General features: G+C 34.6%; 1 protein-coding gene across 1 annotated transcript in view; it reads right to left on the bottom strand.

Moving 5' to 3' along the window:
- Positions 1–20,574, bottom strand: part of LOC136834546 (uncharacterized) — an 87,138-nt gene extending 66,564 nt beyond the window's left edge. Inside the window, exon 1 of the mRNA XM_067097132.1 lies at positions 20,196–20,574. The gene's annotated coding sequence lies outside the window, so the exon portion shown is untranslated. The remainder of the gene's footprint in view (positions 1–20,195) is intronic.
- Between the last annotated feature and the right edge of the window lie 2,027 nt (positions 20,575–22,601).

The following is a 22,601-nucleotide window of genomic DNA, read 5'->3' as shown; positions in this document are numbered from 1 at the left end:
TGTACGTAACTCCGGAGGGGTCCCGCAGGGCTTTGTATAGCCAAGTAACCCCTCCTCTTATTTGGTGACCTTTAATGAACACTCTTCGGTCCTCCTGAACAGAAGCCCCTCGACGCTACTCCCTTTTGCCTCAGCATCCTCGCTGGCCACTCCGGAGGCACTCGAGGAGGTCCTCAGTCTCATTAATTCTCGTTAATTCTCTCGAAAGTCTCGCGTCAAACAATCTGTTGATCTACAAACGAGATGGATACAATACCTCATCGAACTTAATGAACTAGTAACGTGGTGTCCCTCCCTCTCTCTCTCTCTCTCTCTCTCTCTCTCTCTCTCTCTCTCTGCACAGTGTGGTATATATATATATATATATATATATATATATATATATATATATATATATATATATATATATATATGTAGATATATATATATAGATATATATATATATATATATATATATATATATATATATATAAATCAAAATATAGTCAGAAAATACAAACATGTAACTGATAGAAAAATATGTCGTTGTGCTTGCTTTCTGAAAGGCTTTGAAAAAATGCGCTGACATGAATTTTTTTATATATATATATATATATATATATATATATATATATATATATATATATATATACATTTCCATGTGTGTTGTGTTTGTGTAGTGATACCATAAGAAAAGTATGCATTAGTTTCTACTGTACATTTTTATATACTATTCTTAGATTTCCTTTATACTCAGAAACACGCAGCAATGAGTTGATGGTGAAACTTGAAACAATGACAAAAAAATTCTCTTCAGACGTAGAAGTTGGAGGCTACCTAGGAGACTACCTAAGATCCAGAATTATTATTTGACTTGAGCATCTTTTTGTACAATGTTTCGACTTCATCGTCCAACTTGAGAACTGTGTACCTATATTATGTGTTGGAATTCTGAAGGTTATTTTCAGTTACACCCAAAAAGTGTTGAATATTTTCTGAAGCACGAGAACAGCACCTCTGAAAAGACAAAATGAATGTATTATGTTACAACATATATATATATATATATATATATATATATATATATATATATATATATATATATATATATATATATATATATATATATATATATATATATGTATTATGTATATAATATATATATATATATATATATATATATATATATATATACATATATATATATATATATATATATATATATATATATATATATATATATATATATATATATATATATATATATATATATATATATATATATATATAACATACACAGACACACACGCACACTGGTCACATTAGCAAAACCATGTCTTTTAGATAGACAGTGATTTCTTGACTTTTCCGTTACCACATATTTTTGGATATGCACAGTACTGTAAGCCTTAAATTCTAGGGGAACTCAGATACTGTAGTCCTCCATTATCATGGCGAGATTCGAACCCCCACTTGTAATAGTACTCTAAATCTGAACTGATAATATTGATTTCTATTCTTCCGTCTCTTCTTCTGGTTGTTACAACAACAACCACAACAACAACAACAACAACAACAACAACAACAACAATAATAATAATAATAATAATAATAATAATAATACAGTTATGATTTACCGTTTTTCCATTTAAATCCGGGACAGGAATGCCTCAAGAAGGCGTCAAACTTTATTTTTTCCAATTTCTTCATATGATGTGAGGTTGTGAGCTGAAGTTCACTGGCCCCCCTCCCAGCAACTTTCACCCATTCCACAAACACCGGAGGCTGTTGCGGTAGTGGAAAACCTTTTGACTAATTATTTTTGTGGTCTATTAATAACGTATCTGGTTCTGCTGATTATTAATAAGATCAGTGAAGAGAAGGCACATAAATTCAAGAACTAATCACGTACCATATTCTATAAATCATTTCCTGGAAGGATTTGTTACTTGTGTGAACCATTTTCTTCTAAGTTTGGCCACCAGTAGCCTCGAAACTGTTTCTGTATTTTTGGACAATACCTTTTAATCATGGTACTAGTTAATAGGAATATATGATTACTTTAATGTACTATTTTCACCGAAGGAAGTCCATAATTTTCCAAGCTTAGAGTTGCTCTTTACTAAGCGCTGCACTAAACAGGTTCCAAAATTAAGGTGATGAATAAGCAAAGGGTGTACATAAAACACTTCCCTTTTCAAGTAAAGGAAAGAAATTTATAATCAATGAGTTATGATAAATGCACTGGGAAACGCATTTCCTTTCAAAACATGTTTGCGTGTTTTCGACCAAAGAACAAACTTTCGTTATGATAAATTCTGAGGGACCGTTATTTCTTCCTACAGAAAAATTTTGAAATATTCTCTAATTGAGAGTCCAGATCTGTGATAATTCTGTGGCATTTGACTCTGATGACTTGGGTAAAAAGAGATAAGAATTAATTGTTTTCGAATCATTGTGACACATCTGATTTTCTCTCTTTAATGAGGCAACGGTCAATGGGGAAATAAGAGGACAATCCAATGCCGGTATCTTGCCTGGGCTGCACGAAAAAAGAAATTAGAAGAGAAGGGAAAAAAAATTTAAAAGGCAGACAAAGTCACTGAAACCCGCATCCGGAGGATTACTGATTTGGGGATTAATGTGAATCCCTCCATTTGGTTCTTGTTATTCCATTGAGGATGTAATGAAGTCCAAGAAATTGCTTTCTGCAGTTTTCCTCATGATTTTGAACAGTAGTGAATTAATTTGACCAAGTGTATTCGTCTTTAGCTTTTAGACTTTTTGAGATAGTAGTTAATATCTTCCTGAAATAGTTAAAGCGACAACAGCCGAATGAAAAGAAAATAAAATATGTTTATATATACATATGTATATATATATATATATATATATATATATATATATATATATATATATATTTACATATATATATGCTTATATATGTGAATATATATATATATATATAATATATATATATATATATATATGAATATGTGATACACACATATATATGATACACACATATATGTGTGTGTGTATTTATGTCTGTGTATGAAAACAATCAAGCCCAATTCTCCAATAAAAGCATGAGCAATGCAGTCCATCTGATATTCACATCAACTGGGAATGAAAAATATATTGCTGTGACTGATCGTCCACAAGAAACCTACAGGAATTTTCAGTTCTGGTACAACAAATTTTCATTGTCAGCCATTACTATTACATCTGCATCTCGTCTACTATCCAGTTTATCCACTCGGTTTGATGAAAATGTAACAGTCTCTCAATATTTTCTCAGCATTTTCGACATTCAGATCATTTCAACACTTACGGAGATCATGTAGTTCAAATTGCCGAGTCTGCTTCTAAAAAAAAAAAAAAAAATTATGCGACAGTGCGAGGGACTTAAAGCTTTGCTTTGAATTTATCCATCCTTCTTTGTAATATTAATTTCAGTATATAAGGCTGTTCGTCAGAGACACTTCCACTTCCCTATCACTATCTCTGTCAATAGATATCCAAATTCAGCCTTTACTTCTTTTCCAAATAATTGTGTATTTAGTTGACTCTTTAATTCTGGAAGCATCAGGCATTCCTCAAATATGCATCACTCCTGTTATCCTAACTTGTTACTGGTTCAGTTAATTCAATTCTTTATTCCTTATTTTTCTTTCCCTATTACTTATCTCGATGAACAAAACAAAATCGAAAAATAAATACATTCAACAACTGTTTCGCGCGTGACAGCAGACATAAACACGCCAACTTCATTGTTATTATAAAACCTCTTAATGCCTGTGAATGAACGTTCGTATACGTAATTCATATTACTTATCTAAAGCCTGCACAATGATTTTTGAAAAACGCTTTAAAGCTTTAACTATCAGATACATCATTAGCTTTATCTGTTGTGCTTTTTTTACCACTTAATAGAATTTGCAACTAATCAAAACCAAAGAAACATTGTGAATAGTGAAAACAATACTAGACATGTTCAGGTACACAAATGCGTCTCTCTCTCTCTCTCTCTCTCTCTCTCTCTCTCTCTCTCTCTCTCTCTCTCTCTCTCTCTCGCCAATGAAGAAAGCAAATGAAAAGAAGCAACACGACTGGGAAGTAAAAGGAGTGAAAAACTTATTAACAAAATTATGATATCATTAACTTTATTCCAGTCTATTTGCATTTAGGTGTAATATCTGTCACTTGATTACTTTTATGTAAAGCTCATGGACAGACGTGGTAAGACGTTAACTGTCAAGTACTTGCGATGTCAATAGCACTGGGTACTGAAACAACAGTAGCAGGGACTATATTGAAGACATCAAGTGCTTGACCTAGAATAGTTTGTACTTAGTGGTACATAGTGGTAGCTCTCTCTCTCTCTCTCTCTCTCTCTCTCTCTCTCTCTCTCTCTCTCTCTCTCTCTCTTCTACATACACACATACACATATTTCATATTTATCTATCTATCTATCTATCAATATATATATCTATATATATGCATATATATATTATATATGTATACATATATATAATATATAGATATATATACATATACAGTACATGTATATATAAATACACACACACACACCCACACACACACAAATACACGCACATATATATACATACATATATATCTTCTTCTTCTTCTTCTTCTTCTTCTTCTTCTTCGTTTAACATGCTTTTTTCCCATTTTTCATATGGGGTAAGCATGATGCCTTCTTTTGAAGGGCTTTCATTTGGCGTTGGGGTAGGCCGTAGCCTCGATCGGCTGCCCTGCCTGACATCGCTTAGACCCCGGTAGCAATATGTATATGTATCATACCAAATCCCCAGCTCCCTTTCTCCCAGCGGCAAAGAGACTTGAGTGGTTAGGCCGACAGTTCAAGACGTGTAAGGCGTCTGTTATGTTTTTAGAAGATGTTGGAGTGGCTTTGTTTGTGTGTGTATTTGTCTGTAACACCCATTTGCTTTCAGCAAACCTATCTGTTGATTACGTACTGTACATAATCCCGGGGTATCTACACGGATAGCAAAGTATCCGCCCTCTGACCGGCCGGCTGCGGATTTGAACCCGCGACAGAGACTTCTTATGAAGTCCGAGTCCGCTGCTCTACCGACCGAGCCATCGAGGCCTCTATATATATATATATATATATATATATATATATATATATATATATATATATATATATATATATATATATATATATATATATATATATATATATATATATATATATATATAAAGCACGCTGACACTCAAGTAGGTTTTGACCGTTAAAACATTTCAATTACTCTACTGAGATGGAACGTAATTAGAATTACATACTATAAATCCAGTTAATTATGTCGAGCAATAAAAACAAATATCCGATCACCATTAAATGAGTAAATATGCCAATGCTAGTAATTTCCAACGATTTAGTCGTTCATTGATAACCCTTATTTTGCAAAGCATTCGAATCCAGCGTCAAACAAACTCGGCCTTGAAACCTGTTTGCCTTCTCATCTTTCATGTGACCCCTCGTGTGTAACCTGTTGAGGGCATTGCAGAACATGGTAGTAGGGATCTTTCTCTCGAAGCGAAGATTTATTTCTTTTTCTTCCTTTGATGAATGACGTGATTCTTTTGTGATTTCAGTTTGACTTCATTGTTCTTTCTAGAGAACCAAGAAAAGTGACCTTTATCGAAATTTGCACATATTTATTTATTGGCAATATTTTTTTATCATAGGAAAACTACTGTTTTAGACAGTCTCCTGCATTTCAATGAAAAGGGACTTAATTCCTAACCTTTGGCTAATAAGATGAATAAAACCATTTCCTTTATGTTTATACTTGTTCTTTGTAATTCACTGTTTACTTTCATATTAAATCTTTAATGAACAGAGTTTATTTTTCAGATCTTTTCTCATCGAGCTCTCATTCGCTACCAAACCCCAAGAATAGAATTTCCCCTGTGTCTAAGGCGTTTCTTGATCACGACGTGAGTATTGCATCTCATACCAAGAAGCAATAAGAGACAGGAGCTCATTCGCTAGCCGTTTTTTCACCTGCCTTTTTTAAAATATGGTTTCTCTATTGATTTTCATTAAAAACAGCGACCCCGACTAGGGATGAATCTGAGAAGAAGATTACTATAACGATTTTTGCTAGGCCGAGGTAGAGAGTCCTCTATGTTTAATTGAGTCACTTCTGAATTTAGCCATAACTTAAAAAGTTGTTGGTGCAGGGGAAATTTCTTTGAAATTCTCTCTCTCTCTCTCTCTCTCTCTCTCTCTCTCTCTCTCTCTCTCTCTCTCTCTCTCTCTCTCTCTCTCTCAGAACGCCGAGAACAATAAATACTGCACCTGACGTACATGGTTAAAATGTGGTATTTTCAGCCGTGCGACTGAGTTAGATGGCAACAAAGTGGATATATGTTTAAAAGGGATGGCGAAATATACATTTGCTTTACAGATACTAAGCTGTTATCTAATAGCAGGAAAACGTTTATGAGGTTAAAATGTTTTGCGATAAAATTTTTTTTTATTTTTTATTTATTGCGACAAAAATAGGGAAAATGATTCACACATTTCAAGAAGAAGCACTTACACAGCTTTTTCTCCCTGAGAACTTACATAAACACAGGTATATATATATACACACACACACATATATATATATATATATATATATATATATATATATATATACATATATATATATTCATACATATATATATATATATATATATAATATATATATACATACAGTATATTTTATATATATATATATATATATATATATATATATATATATTTATATATAATTATATATGTATAAATATACACATGTTTATAATATATATATATATTTATATATATATATATATATATATATATATATATATATATATATATATATATATATATATATATATATATGGGGAAAGTGTTCCATTGTGGGAATGCTTCCACCCTTTTGCGAGCGATAATGGTTTTCTTGGTACGCCGGAGGAATGTGTATGCAAGGAGTTTCCAAAAAGCCATTCTAGGAAAGGCTTTTCCGAGTGATACTCACACAGAGCCATACTGAACACCAGAGATCAGTAAGATCGGGAGATCAAAGGTCTACCATTTCTGATCGCATAAGAATTACCACCTGCATTTTAAGCTGGGGTACAGCGCAGATTGTTTACAGATGTACGTGTTGTTTCAAAAGTAATATATTGTACTCGTAGTAGCTTTAATTAAGCAGATAAACAGCAGGAATTTGCTACAAGGCTCATGGATCGTATTTCGAAAGATAACCAATCTTAAACTTTTTTGGCTTACACGGAAACATTTTCCCGAGATGTAACCGAGTACTAGGACCTTGTCCTGAAAAAGCGGGACGCCATATCTTAAAAACCAACCTTAGAATTTCCTTGAAAATAATCTCATTATGTTTCCTACCCCCAAAATACCATTACGCTCCCAACCTAACCTAACCTAACGTAACCTAACCTAACTAACCTAACCTAACCTAGGGGCATGGCAAAAAAACCGGGGTTGGCGTTTTATAGTATACATCTCAGGAATTTGCTACCCGGAACCTCACGGAATTTGTACCCCTTTATTGCTCCTTGAGTAAACAGTTTTCCTGTGTACTAATAAAACCATTATTGTTCGTAATGGAGTGGTGATACCACCTAAGCTATAGCATTTCCGTTCTCCCTTTTATATTTCAATATGGGATTTTCACTCTTCACTGTATTTCATTAAGATTTTCAATATGTATGTATATATATATATATATATATATATATATATATATGTATATATATATATATATATATGTATGTATATATATATATATATATATATATATCTATATATATATATATATATATATATATATATATATATATATATATATATGAATGTCTTTTACTGTAATACCACAGTTTAATATGAATATAAGAAGGCCCATAAAACACAATTTGAACGTTACAACCATATATTTCGAGCACCTTCCTTCTGTGCCCCTGTTCACTGGTAAAATATTTTACCAGTGAACAGAGGGGCACAGAAGGAAGTCCTCGAAATATATGGTTGCAATGTTCAAATAGTATTTATATATATATATATATATATATATATATATATATATATATATATATATATGTATATATATATATATATATATATATATATATATATATATATATATATATATATATAACACATTATATGTAGACACACACACATATATACATATATATATATATATATATATATATATATTATATAGTTGTCACATACACGTGTGACACGTTTTATATCCACATGTGTTTAAGCCAGAAATATATTTCAGTATCCATTTCACTGTACCTTAAGAATAACTTATACACATGGAGAATTACAAATGGTAAGTGTTTTGTCTGCGGCAGGACCCGAACCAATGCTTAATTTAGGAACAACTTTAGACAGTGACTTTGTCCACCGAGCCGTATATATGTAATATATACATATACATATATATTTACACATATATATGTATATATATACATACATACATATAAAGTATTGCAGTGCAATAATATGTGTATACGCATAAACTGCCTCCATGCGGTATCGTCGATGATCAAGCAGCACCGAACGTTAAAGTCAGCGTCCAGATTAAAATTCTCCTGGACGGTGTGCGCTGCGTCGGTTGCATTAAATGTTTCAGTGATATGCAAAAAAGCAGCTTATGCTAAAAGCCTCCCGCTGTTTCCAGTGGAAGAATAGAATGCCTCCGGCCATATGGCGCGTGATTATCAATCCATTCACAATTCCGCTGATAACCAGTGTTGATGTTTGTCATTATTCTCTGTAGATGACCTTCACAAAAGAAACCCATTGTTTTCATGTTATTCCCAGTTGTATGTGTTCTTCCAAGAAAACAATATATATATATATATATATATATATATATATATATATATATATATACAGATATATATATAAAAATATATAGACACATTACAGGTGAAAAAAATAAGAGAGAGTGTGGTCCTGACCGCTTTCGACTTTTTTTCCCAGCCAATAAAGCCAATGGCTTGGAAATAAAGTCGAAACCGGTTAGGACCTACACCCCGTTCTCTTTTTTTTCACCTGTGGTAATGTGTGATAAATGACTCACGTACAAAAGTGATTATAATCATCATAATATATATATATATATATATATATATATATATATATATATATATATATATATATATATATATATATAAGTAGTGTATGTTCTACTTCTTTACATACAGGTGCCAACTTAGTTCTCTTTTAGTAAAAGAGGGGATGACATTGCTAGTCCCTTGAGATGGCTCCCTTGCTGCCCTCACCATCAACATTTTGTTCCGACTTGAGCATTCCACTAAGATTGAGATGATGCCGCTAAGAAATACATTTCATACACTATTTAACCTTCCTTCAAAAGCTGTTCTTTCTCATATAATGTCTGTTGAACTCACCAACATATATACTTTTTTCATGCGTGTATATACTGCGCATAGACTACAACAGCTAATGACTCTTTGCTCCCTAATGACAAAAATTGTATCTAGGGGATGTATTACAAACTCATTCCTCAGGTCCTTAGAAAATCCCTATATCTCATCATATTAGTTTATAGCATCAGTGCATTTTCTCTCATTTGCTTGTCCACGGTTAGTCTGTTTAACTATTCCATGATTCATTAGCTTTCTAATTTCCTTGGCTCTATATTAGTTGATAAGCTAATGAGTCATTGTCCTCCCTTTCTCATGTATATACATGAATGTATATATTCCTGATATGAATATGAATATGTATATATATATATATATATATATATATATATATATATATATATATATATATATATATATATATATATATATATATATATACATACATATATATATATATATATATATATATTTATATATATTTATATGCATATATGTATGTATATATATATATATATATATATATATATATATATATATATATATATATATATATATATAAACTCTATTTGAAGTGGGGAGTAATGGTTTCATGTCCCAATGACTTGCAACTCGGGGACTATCCGAAGTTAAGTTAAGTATACCTTAGTTTAACCAGACCACTGAGCTGATTAACAGCTCTCCTAGGGCTGGCCCGAAGGAATAAACTTATTTTACGTGGCCAAGAACCAATTGGTTACCTAGCAACGGGACCTACAGCTTATTGTGGAATCCGAACCACATTATAGCGAGAAATGAATTTCTATCGCCAGAAATAAATTTCTCTCATTCTTCATTGGCCGGCCGGAGATTCGAACGCGGGCCCTGCAGAGTGGTAGCCGAGAACGGTACCGGCCAGTTCAACGAAGAACTGGGGACTATCCAAAAGCCCTGAATGAAGATCATTCCGTGCTGTATTTGACACTTCACTCCTTCCAAGAGGGCCTATAGCCCTTCAAGTCTGCATATCTTTATATCCTATGTGACTCATGATCCTACAGTTATATCTGATTAAAAAAAAAAAAAAAAGGCGAAATACCTCGAAATGAAAGCATTTTGGAAACCCTCCACACGAGCGCAGAGAGCTGCTTCATATGTCAGAAGGTGCTACCATGTACACCTACATAATTACAATTGCTTTTCATCAAAAGGCACCTGTACATAAAGAATGACACACACACACACACAAGCACACCTACATAACACTTCTGTATATACTGTTTTCTTGGAAGAACACTTGCAACTGTAAATGAAAACAATTTTTGCGAAGGTTACCAACAGAGAGGGATGACACGAAAATCAAAAATGTTTTTATTTCGAGGGATTTCGTTTTTTGAGCATCTATAGTTGTGTGATCTTGAGCTACATAGAATTTCAAAATGTACAGACTTCAAAGGCTACAGGCCTTCTTGGAAGGAGAGCAGTGTCAGACACAGCACAGATTGATTTGTTTACAGGGCTTTTGATAGTCTCCGAGTTGCCAATCCTTGAGATTCTCCTTGCGTCTGGCTTCAGCCATACCTCCCTTCCTTGTCCAGAGAATGGCATCAAGTACCAAGTAGTTTTTGTGAAAGAGTTACATGAGAGAAACAAGTTACTCAAACATGGACAGAAGATAACAAAGCAAGTCATTCGACCATTGCTTGGTGCTTTGATGGACTTTTTCAAAAGAAACAATATTGAATTTGGTGAATTATGTTCCCCTTACTGCTTGCTGTAGAACCAAGTAGATAGCAGTTCTTAACAAATGATCTCATGCAGTCCATCGCTCCTACTATTAAAGGAAACAACGGAGAAATGTAGGAAACAGAGGGGCGCCGAATGTAAAAAAAAAAAAAAGCGATAAAACTTGATGTTTAAATTGATTCCATATCGAACGGCTAGATGGTCCATAAGATTTTTGGAGAGTTGGTAGCGGGCCATAGCCTAAAAAGAGGCGGAAAAGACCAGACCCAAGAAAGAAGAACCATTTGCACTTCCAAACTTTTACATTTTTTTTTTTTTTTGCTCTCTTTTGATTTTTTCGTGCCCGTCTCGATTTCTGCAGCAGAGAAAAAGGAAAATTTGTCTATTAATTGCGTTGTTGGAGGTATTCGTCCAGACTTTCCCAGAAAAAGTCTCACAAACCCACGCACACAAGCAAGCGCACATATATGTATACACAAAAACATACACTCACATATATATATGTGTATATATATATATATATATATATATATATATATATATATATATATATATATATATACTATATATATACATTCATATAAATGCGCACATACCTATATATATATATATATATATATATATATATATATATATATATATATATATATATATATATATATATATATATATATATATATATATAAAAGAAAGAGATTGTGATTCATTATGTCTCTCCTTATAACTCACTCCTACTACAGAGAACAAATGATGAAATAGAATGATCCCATTTCTAAGATTAATATACACTTCCAGATTTTGCTTCTTCAGTCGAGTCCAGACCGTTTAAAAGGTCCAGCTGGCTTCTCTCCTTGGTACCTTCCCGTTCTACCCACGCGATAAAATCTCTCATTACCTGCTGCATTTTACTTTAACCCACTAATTATAAATCTGTCTCAAAGAGCGAGAAAGACAACGCAGTAACGAACCATCTGAAGTACATATCAATCATCAGACTAGTTAAGGATAGCTTCAGCAGAGCAAATACTGTACCTTTTCAAGCCTGAAATGGAGGCCACGAGCAATATGGGAAATCTGTTTCACGAATATTCCCTGGACCCCAGTTGATGAAATAAGTACCAATATTCTGTGTCAAACTTAGTCTTGGGATAAAAATTAATTTGACGTTTATGAAATGGCAAGACGACGCAGTCAAAAGTAGCTCGAGTTAGGGCAAATAAAAAACAAATGCTTGAATGCCCCATCTGTAAATGGGGAGGGGTCGAATAAGATGGAGAATGTTCGTTGAGAGTCAATTAAATACTGTACGAAAAAAACCGAAGCCTGATTCCATTATTAGTTATGGTTCTTAGTGATGAGAATGAAAATGCAAAATTCGTGCAACAGGTAGATAGATTTTAAAGGAAGGGTTGTACTATTTTTAACTATCATAAGTCGTGATTATTTCTCATTAATGGAAAGGTCATATGATGTCATAAGGACTGGAGTATTTTCTCGAGTTATTATAGTGAGATAAATATTTCATATCATAAGTACTGACGTACGTCATTCTTATGTAAGAGGAGCTGCATTTGATTTTTACATTTCATTTTTGTTTTAACATACACATTAATCTTTCATGATATTTTCTATTTAATCTCTATAATTTTATTGTGTTCTTATTTTTTAACGTTAGCACTTGCATTACTATAGCATTATTTCATTATTCATCATACTTTAAGTTCCTTATAACACTGCTTTGAAAGGTCGCATTAGCATTTTCCAGTCTCCCTCGATATTTCTTTAAAACCTCTCACTTTGCAGAAACTTCTTTAATGAATTTGCTCTCGAGGAAGCGTCCAACATTTTCATTTTGGTCATTATCGGTAAAAGGACTTTATCGCAATACCCAGCAAAGGAGCAATGTCTTGGATTAAAGGAGTTATTTTAAGAGACTCTGGCAAGCAGAAAAGTTTGTTCTTGTTCCTTCATGACGCCTGTTCTTACGCCATGGTCATAGCAATTAAGATTCATTTTATGCAGTGCAAAATTATGACTGAAAAATAATATAGATATCATCTCGAAAAATTACCATCATGAAAACATCATACACCTTACAGGTGTCATTCGATACCCTATGCCTCCTTACCGTGAGCCCCCTAACTGATCGCCCACCTGCCGTTAACTGGGATTTTCAAAACCAGCAGAAAACCAGATCATTTGGGGAAAACCACGGAAACCAGGCTGTGGTCAATAGTTCAGCCGGCAGACGCCTTACTGTGCACTAACCCAAAATGTAGAAATGACCACCACAGGAGAGATCTGAAAGAATTCTATTCGAACATAATTTCCGCTATGCTTGCCTCCTGCAGGGCTACCATTTAGATTTCGTCAAGGCAACTCTTGTAATATACCTGGATGGAATGACTTGGTCAAAGATCTGTATACACATTCACGAAAATGTTTTTACAGTGGAGGCAAAATGGTAGCCCGAGGGAAGGACACTGCATTGCTAATGAGACAGACGAGAGAGCAGTTCAGACTTGGTCTTAATGAAGCACTGCAGAATAAATGAAAAGCAACTAAGTGCTGATGCAATGTTTAGAAAATTAGAATCCGGAGATTATCCTCGTCTTTGGAAAGACAGTCAATCCCTAAATACCAAAATTAAAAGGCTAAAACAGAGTAGGAGAAGCCGTCGGTGACGAGGCTATCGCAAGAATGTGGGGCGACCACTTCATCACTATCCTGAATTGCATAAACGATCAAGACTCCGGAAGAGATTTAGATAACCACCTTACTGATAACATTCAATTTCATTTCGCCGATCGTATTACGCCAGGTAACATCAGTGTTGCCATAAACAACCTACCTAATAATAAATCGCCCGTCTGCAATGGTCTTCATGCTGAAGCTTTCAAATTCTGCCACCCAATAATTTACATTTTGCTAGCTGCTCTATTCAGTGCTGGCATAATTCACCAGTTTCTTCCAGACTCCCTACTCTTAGTTCACTTAATACCATTAAACAAAAACAAGCTAAAGGATGCAGCTGACCCTGGCAATTATCACCCGATTGCAATTACTACTATTGCGTCGAAGGTACTTGAGTCCGTTCTTCTAGTGAGACTTCTCCCCTTTCTACACACCACTGACATCCACTTCGGATTTAAAGCAAACCACTCAACCGACACCTGCATCTACATCCTGAAAGAATTGCTGAACTATTACCTATCATCAGCCTCTCCTGTTTTCCTGTTTTGTAGATGTGAGAAAAGCATTTGACAGAGCAAACTGCTTGCAGCTCTTCCTGAAGTTGCACAAAAGAGGCACACCTCTATAATTGATTGGTATTTTATATTGCTGGTTCTCCACACAGCGATTCTGTGTCAAATGGGGTAACGTATTGTCGTACATCTTCGGCTCCCTAAACGGGCTCTGACATGGGGGCATTCTCCCTCCATACCTGTTTAATACGTACACAGGTGCCCTGAATGTCAAACTGAACTCATCCCCAATCGGATGCACTATCAACGATACAGCAATAAACAACCTCTGTTACGCCGACGATATGCGTCTGATTTCCCCATCAGTGCGAGAAGGTCTCCAGCGACTCATGGACACTTGCTGCCAATATGCAGAGGAATTTGATATCCTATACAACAAAACCAAGACCCAGTGCATGTCGCTGCTCCCGAGATCGCTTAAGCATATTGCAGAACCACAAATTTTCCTCGGAAATCATCGTCTGGAATCCATCCATGAATTCCCGTATTTGGACCGCATTATCATCGACGACCTAACAGATACGGCAGACACAGAACAAAGGCGTCGTAAACTATGTGCAACTGGCAACGTGATTGCAAGGACGGTTGCCTTCTGTCACCGAGACACAAAACTGCTGCTCTTCCTCTCGTACTGCTACAGTATATAGTATGGGTGTTCCCTTTGGACGAACTATACCCGAGAGGCCATGAGGCGTATCGCCGTTGTTCGCAATGACATTCTGGTACTGCTCACAAACACTTCTCGCTACCACTCCGCCAGCAAGATGTTCATAGAAAACCGCCTGGATAATTTGAAAATCATTGTTAGGCGAACAGTGTCCAGTCTGATCATCCAGCTGAGAAACAGCAGCAATTCCCTCACGTAAAGCATCCTAAGCAGTGAGGCAAAAAGAAGATCTAAATTGAGGGAAAGATGGGATAATGAGGCGTCTGTTCCTTAGTGACATACGTATTCTCTATTTTTGCAATTATGAAGTGTCATCTGCAGAATCTGTTATTATTATTATTATTATTATTATTATTATTATTATTATTATTATTATTATTATTATTATTATTATTATTGAGTTTTCGCAATTCTTCTAATAATTCGCTTTCCCTGCACACCAATATCAGTCAATAATTGGCCGATGTTCATATTTCGATGGATAAAACGCTGTTTTATCCATCGGAATATGAACATTGACCAGTTGTTATTATTATTATTATTATTATTATTATTATTATTATTATTATTATATTATTATTATTATATTTTCTACGTTTATTGTTATTATTAGTTTTTTCTTTTTTATTATTACTGTGATTGTTAAAATTTTAGAGTTCTGCTATTTCCAATTTTCGTATTCAGCCTTCTGGACCTGACTTCTGTAACCACCTAAGATCCCTAATTGGAAATTAATTGTCTGAAATCTGTTTTTTAATTGTTATCATTTTTAATATTTTTTTACTATTATTCTCAATATTAATATTATCATTACCATTTTTTCTACTTCTTCCGATTATCATTTTCTATCATGTTATCTCATGCATCTAGATTATGTGTATGCTATTGTCTCTACTTTGCATATTCCACGTATATAGCCTTGAGATGAAATCAAATTTATTATTATTATTATTATTATTATTATTATTATTATTATTATTATTATTATTATTATTATTATTATTATTATTATTTTGTATTTACCTACAAAACAGTGCATATTTGACCTATCTAAAAGAAGAACATCTTCCTCTATTGACATTCGCGAAGGGTATATATGCAGTTGTTTGAGAAGATGGATGAAAAAGGACAAATGAAGAGTATGTGTCAGTCAAAAGCCACACTGACCTATCTGAAGATCTTAGATCTTACTCAATCTTTCCCAAAGGCTGACTTGGCCCATCAGGAGAATTCCAAACAAAATTCCACAAGATTGAATTGCTTAAACAATCTGAAACTGACACATTTGTATGCACCGAAGTTTCTGTTTAAATGAAAGAATTGTTGTTTCAATTTACGAATGGCTTGTCTCAGGGCTGCGTTTAGGTAACTTGATATAGGAAGAATTTAGCACGTTTTTTACTTGTAAAGTAGAAGCCGGGAGGGAGGGCAATCTCCTGACTTCACCTCTGTTTAGTCCGAGGCCCACTCTTGAAAAAACAAAGTCATGGGCCACCTGTGTGTATGTATGTATATATATATATATATATATATATATATATATATATATATATATATATATATATATATATGTATGTGTGTGTATGTATGTGTGTGTGTATATATACTATATATATGTATGTATGTATTTATGTATATGTATATGTATATATATTACTCAGAATTTAGGAATAAGAAATATTTATGATATAAAAAAAGAGGAAAATACTTTTACTTATTTTTCTCTAGCGGGCCACTTTCAAAATCAGACGGGCCACTTTTGGCCCAGGGTCATGAGTTTGGACAGCCCTGACCTAGCACATGCTGAAGAAAAGTAAAAGTAGAGGAAAAATGGACCAAGAGCCTGAAGGGTTGGAAAGAGCCTCCCTTTACATAATATTATAAGGTCAGGGACAGCACCTCATAGCTTGCCACTGGGAGTCTAGTGACAATCGGGTATCACTGTGTGAGAATAATAAAAATTCTGATTTTTACTGATATTGATCTCTGCAAATTTTGAAATCTAACTGCATCATTCAAAAGAATAACCTTGTTTGTTTAAAATGACATATTAATCTGTCATTTCTAGTCTGTGCAAACATCGAACGTTTATGAAAAAACGAGTAACAAAGATTAATAGTTTCCAATATAATAACACAAACTAAAATCAATTCAGGACAGTAAAATGAACTGGTAACTACATTCCAGTCTTTGGGCTTCAGGCCTTCAAGTATATTCATCATGAATATTTATGATGTCCCCGAAAAGGTGAGGTCCTTTAATAATGTCATTACTATATAAATTTTTTTCATTGTTCACTAGATTTGTAAGCTTTACTGGAATTTCAGTTTAATTTTTTCTCTGTCTGTTTCATATCTCACACGCACTCATAAGTGACTTATCTGAGAGTCAATCTCTTGAGGCAAATTATCAACACATAAATCCTAAAGTTCCACATGACTCTATAGAGATGGCGCTGAAGAGCGACACAATAGGTTCTGGCGAGCAAAAAATGGATCACAATGTGGCCTAAGAGCCAACGGGTTTGAGAAAATCATTGCCTGTCGCAATACTTCTCGCCAGTAATTCATAAATAGGTTCAGCATGACAGTAGTTTTCAAAATAAGCAGGGACTGATGGCTGTATGTGAAACATTTCCCACACACAAATCATTTGAATTTATGACCAACTCACTTAGATATAATGATTGCCAGATCAAGTTGTTTTTCCTGTGTTTTTCTGTAGGCAAGCAGTACAGGATTTGCGGGAGGCTTCCGTAAATAGATAACTACGGATGGACGGCATCCCCTTCTTTGTCGTGGGCAATTTTATCCTAAGAGACACGCTGTCCAAGATCATGACAGACACACTATACTGTACATTTGTTCTAAAGGGTCCACAATAACATAACTGTTTAAGGCTCGTGTAAAATTTTTAAAAGCTTTCGAACTCCACTCTGGGTTCATCTTCAGGAACCCAGAGTAGGGTTCGAAAGCTTTTAAAAATTTTACACGAGCTTTAAACAGTTATATTATTGTGGACCCTTTAGAACATTTATGAACTCTCGTGATAGAGAGCTTTTTTCCCATCCTGTACATTATCCAACTGGTAGACGGATGTGAATCAGTATGAATTACATTATACGTAAGAATGGCAGCTGAATGAGAATCAGTATAAATCTCATATGTATGTCTGAATGTCCCCACTAGTTTGTCCATAACTCGTTCGTCCGTCAAAAGTAATACAATAATGTTAATAAACTAGAACAAAAATTTGTTTTGCATTTATAATCTTAAGAAAATTAGAAATGCTTCAACAATTAAAGCATCTGTGGAAAAGCTTAGAGAGTAAAGGATGTAAAGAATGCATGTGGAATTTGATACATAATATCTATACTTAAAAGTTAATGATCACTGAAAAATTAAAGGATGTTTCATATGTGTGAATATCATCATAAAATTTAAGCCAAAACAACCGCTTCGAAAACTTCCACATTGCTAGCCTTGATACAGCGCGCGTAATTATTGCTCTAAGGATAGAATCTACATATCTTAATTATAGTTTTCCCTACGGCCACGGCATCATCTGAAGGGCAAAGTGAAAGCGAGCTTAGCAGTTGTGTTGAAGTTACTGTCAATCACGAAGACTTGTACAGTACACGTAACTAGGGACGATGGCTCTTGTGGGCAGCATACTTCTCGGCATAGTTACGTGGCAACGTTGAATCAAACGTAAACCTGATTGCCTTTGAAATACAGAGACGCCGGTCCTGGAACTTATGCCTTGGGAGGCCTAATTAGGCTATCAGTGGTTGTTGAAGGCCTCAAACTAAAGTAACTGACTCCTAATACGTCTGATATTGACGTCTCTGTTTTAGCTGGTCGCTAAGGTAAGGGGAAGAACAGATTAGAACGGAGGGAAAGCTTAATTTGGCATAGGATAAGAGAATAAACCAGACGCATCTCTCTCTCTCTCTCTCTCTCTCTCTCTCTCTCTCTCTCTCTCTCTCTCTCTCTCTCTCTCTCTGTCTTTAGTTCTAGCATTGGTTAAGGTCCAAATCTTGTGAAATGTCCAGATTCTGAAAGCATTCTTCACTTCATGGCTTTATTGTAGTGATGTTTCTCAAAATCATTTTTAGTTTTCTGTAAAAGAAAACTATTAAGATGGCTTTGTCTGTCCGTCCGCACTTTTTCTGTCCGCCCTCCGATCTTAAAAACTACTAAGGCTAGAGGGCTGCAAATTGGTATGTTGATCATCAACCCTCCAATCATCAAACATACCAAATTGCAGCTCTCCAGCCTTAGTAGTTTTTATTTTATTTAAAGTTAAAGTTAGCCATGATCGTGCGTCTGGCAACGCTATAGGACACGCCACCACCGGGCCGTGGCTGAAAGTTTATGGATGCGGCTCCTACAACATTATACGCTATACAGAAAACTCGATTGCACCGAAGAAACTCCAGGGCATTTTTTACTGTTTTTTTTTTTGTAAACAAATAGTTTAAGCAGTTCGTTTCGACACATTAGGATGTTCATTATTCAAATTACATTTCCTTATATTTAGACATCTTGTGGGAGAAACGATTAAGGAGTTTATCTTATCTTAATGATAGGCAGTTCTCTTTCAGACACATTACTTCATTATTAAGATTTTATCCAAACTTCTAGAATAGAAGAGGTTCAGCATTTCCTCATGGAGAGATGGTATTGAAAAGAAAGATTTTTCAGTATCTTATGGCAAACGCAATTTCGGTGTTTTTAAAATTAAAACCTGTTTCTGTTAACCTGAAAAGCCTCCCCTCCCAACCCCCACACAAGAAAGAAAACTGATGCTGAAAGTGGTTTGAAAATTTGAGTCAAATGCTGTGACAAATTTGTACCATTACCCAGACCTAGACATTTTCTAGGAAAAAATAAAACAATGATTGAATTACGGATCCAGAAGACTTTGAATAGACAGAGCTACATATGATTACCACAGACAGAAATTCCTTTTCATTCCTTCATCAAATCATCACTAAGAAAAGTACATGGCACTAGATTATGTAGAAAACTCGGCACTTAACGACATGAAAATAACCCCCAGGTTTTACGAGCATTTTCGCCCCAGCACTTCTTACCTGTTGATTGTCGAACACTACAATTGCCAACTCTTTTCTCTGTCTTTCCAGGTTTATCAGTCATCACTTCCTGTTAGAGAAGTCTTAATTGGAGGCATCCGTTTAAAACCAACAGTTCGTGAATTTCGACTCCGTGTCTCTAATTCCTCTTCGCTATGTATTACAAAAGCACTCACAGTATAAGTTACGAAATTGATTCCACTATTTCAAATAGCCAGGTTTTTTTTTTTTAGACACTCCGAATGACTTTGTTCAACACGACAGTTCAGATTAAGAAAAATAATGAGAAAGAATCAATCTGTTAATCATATAAGACACGGATTTCTTTTTTCCAGTCACGGTCCGTGGTCTGGAACGCCAGCAGCGCCACCACCTTCCGCCGATGCTGGTGAATTACTGGAGGCTGGAATCCCTACCGTCTCTCTCTCTCTCTCTCTCTCTCTCTCTCTCTCTCTCTCTCTCTCTCTCTCTCTCTCTCTCTCTCCTTCGTAAACATACAGGTCTCTCTCTCTCCTTTCGGTCGAGTTTCGTAGCGCTACCTTTTCCACTTTCAAGGCGGAAGTCATCTAAACGATCTCTCTCTCTCTCTCTCTCTCTCTCTCTCTCTCTCTCTCTCTCTCTCTCTGAATATTCTGTCTCCTTTTCTCTCCATCTCTCTTGCTTTGTCCATACGTCCAGAGAGCTTCGTCTGAGGTTCCACATCATCGCGAAAATGATTCTTCCATATTTGTTGCCTGCCAAGTGGGAGGTTCGAATTCCATGCTAATCAGTAGGTCCCAGTGTTGTGGTTTAGCCACATAGATGTCAACTGTCTCTGTGCACTGGAAAGTCAAATCTCTGCAATGAATATTTCTAAGCAGGGCAATTGTTGTTGCAGCGCTGAAAACCAGCGCGATGATTTGATTCTGAATTATCTTGGTCCCATTTCAGCCTCTTTTTATCCGAACCAGATGTCTTGAACGTTCTTAAATATTTAGTTGGCCAACTCCTTTAACTTTACCATAGATACAGCGAATACCTGTCTCTGACGTTGAGCTCATATTTAAGAGCAATTAATCATTTGAAAGGTCAGAGCTGTCCCTCAGTTGTAATGTGAAATTACTTTATTATAATAATAATAATAATTTAATTAATAATAATAATAATAATAATAATAATAATAATAATAATAATAATAAGAAGAAGAAGAAGAAGAAGAAGAAGAAGAAGAAGAAGAAGAAGAAGAAGAAGAAGAAGAAGAAGAAAAATAACAATAATAATAATAATAATGGAAATCAACAAGAGTGACATGCTAAACATAGGAAATAATTTCTGCACCACGTCCGGATCGAACCCAGGGCTTTCCAGGTAAGGGGAGCTCAACTTCTGTGGGATGGTGGGTAGTGTCCCTGTCTCTTACCCAAGAAGCCCCTGGGTTCGATCTCATGAGGTGTTAATTTATTTTGATAATAATACTAACAGCATTGTTATTATTGTCGTATATGTAAAACACAGAAAGGAAAAGACTTTTCTCAACATTTGTTGAACTCTTGTGGTATCAAGAATTTTATTTCCTAATTGAATCTATACATGCTACCACACACACATACACACACACACACAGACACAAAGAAACACACACACACACACACTCTGGTAAAAAGTGACCAGTGGATCCTAAGTATATATTTCAGCCCTAAAAGCAATAAACAATAATTCAATACTTGGCTGTGATGGTGAAAGTGGGTCTATTCCAGTTACAGTAAATGTATCTGAATTCGACAGATATAAGTACGCATGAACGGGAACAGACTTATACCTTTCTTCGTGGCCAGGTAATTATCATTAGCTCGTTCTGATACCCCAGACGCGAGTTCGAACCTCGGCCGGGCGTCAGAATATCTTAATTTCTCTCTTCGTTTGGACCTAGGCTTAGAAGTGATATGCGTTTCCAAAGCGTGAAAAAATCGAAAAGCCAAGAGGTCATTGTTATTAATAAAATTGCATACGAATCTGGTAAAAAGTAACCACTTGATTATATATATATATATATATATATATATATATATATATATATATATATATATATATATATATATATATATATATATATATATATATATATATATTAGATATGGGATTTACTGGAACATACCTAAAGATTTCTGGCTTCCTTGAAAATCGAACAAAACCTCTCGATAGTGAGGTAAGATATATATATATATATATATATATATATATATATATATATATATATATATATATATATATATATATATATATATATATGTGTGTGTGTGTGTGTGTGTATATATATATATATATATATATATATATATATATATATATACTGTATATATATATATATCTTACCTATCGAGATAAGCCCCTTCTTTGGCTGAGTCGGTTGAGCTTTAGACTGCCATT

Source organism: Macrobrachium rosenbergii, chromosome 54, assembly GCF_040412425.1.
Source record: "Macrobrachium rosenbergii isolate ZJJX-2024 chromosome 54, ASM4041242v1, whole genome shotgun sequence".
Taxonomy (NCBI): domain Eukaryota; kingdom Metazoa; phylum Arthropoda; class Malacostraca; order Decapoda; family Palaemonidae; genus Macrobrachium; species Macrobrachium rosenbergii.
Note: the sequence above shows the minus strand (reverse complement) of the source record. Positions and strands in the feature narration are given on the sequence as shown.